Raw genomic sequence first — 1,528 nt, 5'->3', positions numbered from 1 at the left:
AGAGAGAGAGAGAGAGAGAGAGAGAGAGATTCTTGGAGCAAAGGAGGAAAGGTTAATGTCACACACCAAAAGGATAAAAGGAAGAGAGAAACACGAGATAATATATAAGAGAAGAAAAGAAGAGAGAAAGGAGAAAAGAAAAGAAGGAGGGAAAGAGAGGATACAATAACAAACGAGAGAGGAAACAGAAAAATATAAATAAAGGAGAAAAGAAAGATAATGATAGAAAAATACTAGTAAATATTTTAAAAGTTGGACATTTACTTAACCGCCAAAAGAGAAGAAGAGAGAGATAGGAGAGAAAAATACAAGCGAAAAAGAAAACGGAGAGGAAAAAGAGGAAAGAAAAGTGACGATGAAGGAGAATAAAAGAGAAGAATAGGCATGGAAAAGAGAAAGGGAAGAGACAGGAAAGAAATAGTACAAATAATAAAAGAAAACATCGGAAAGAGGAAAGGAAAACAAAAGTGATGGTGAAGGAAAGTAAAGAAAGGAAGGCAAGAAAAGAAGAAAGAGGAGACTAAAAAAAAGGGAATAAAAACGGGAAGAAGACACAGAAGAGAAAGAGGAAAGAAACGTGTTGGTGCAGGAAAATAAAAGAGGAAAGATAGGCAAAAGAAGAGGAAGGGGGAAACATAAGAAGAGAAAAATACACGGAATAGAATGAAAAAAAAAGAAAAGTGATGATAGACGGAAAATAGGCAAGAGAAGAGAGAAATAGATTAAAAGAAAAAAAAACTTAGAAACAATGAGAAAAGTAACGCATTGGTGGAAGAAGGTGCGCAAGAAAAGAGGAAGAGAGAAACAGAGAGAAAAAAATAATAAAAACAGCAAAAAAGAATGAAAAAAGAAAAGTGTTGGTGAAGGAGTGTAAAGAAGGGAAGGTAGGCATTCAATTCGCCCTCCCTACGCCATTTTGTTCGGTCACCAAACACGTGGCCTTCCTAGGTTGGCGGCGTGGGACACATTCACCTGGCTGTCCTGCTCACTTCCGGGCGCCGCTTTGTCAGTTTCCTTCACGTGTTTCCAGAACCGACGGGCCGAACAGTCACTCAAGTTTGTTTTTTTGAAGTCCAATTTTTTTTTTTTTTACAGTCACCAATTTGTTCGTAGATTTGCTTATTTCAGTTAAGGTTTTCTCTCTTCACTTCCCCGTGCTCCAGTTAGAAGGATAGGATTGGAAGGAGGAGAGGGATAGAGGAAGTAGTGAGAAGGGTAAGGAGGGAGAGATGAGAGTGTGAGAGACAGAGATAGAAAGAAAGAGAGAGTCTCACCACACACCCTCTCTCACTACCGTCCGCCGACCAACTGCAGACCTCGCCAACTCTGTATCGTCCCAGTTCTCTCCCTCCCTGTCTCCCTCCATCTCTCCCTCTCTCCCTCTTCCCTCCCTCCGCCTGCTCTCCACCTCTCGTCTCCTCCGTTGCCCCGCCCATCACCTTCACTCCACCTATGTCCGCCTCCCTCCAACACCCACTCCGCCCATCCACCCGGCCGCCCACCCACTCCTAGACGCCACCCGTTCTTC

The 1,528-nt window shown here is 42.5% G+C and overlaps 1 protein-coding gene across 1 annotated transcript in view; it reads right to left on the bottom strand.

Annotated features, from left to right (window-relative positions):
- The window catches only part of LOC123506186 (lachesin-like), a 164,011-nt gene extending 162,699 nt beyond the window's left edge, over positions 1-1,312 (bottom strand). Inside the window, exon 1 of the mRNA XM_045258101.1 lies at positions 1,275-1,312. The gene's annotated coding sequence lies outside the window, so the exon portion shown is untranslated. The remainder of the gene's footprint in view (positions 1-1,274) is intronic.
- Positions 1,313-1,528: the final 216 nt, after the last annotated feature.

The sequence above is a fragment of the Portunus trituberculatus genome, chromosome 19 (assembly GCF_017591435.1).
Source record: "Portunus trituberculatus isolate SZX2019 chromosome 19, ASM1759143v1, whole genome shotgun sequence".
Classification (NCBI taxonomy): Eukaryota; Metazoa; Arthropoda; class Malacostraca; order Decapoda; family Portunidae; genus Portunus; species Portunus trituberculatus.
This window is presented reverse-complemented; position numbering and strand designations above follow the sequence as displayed.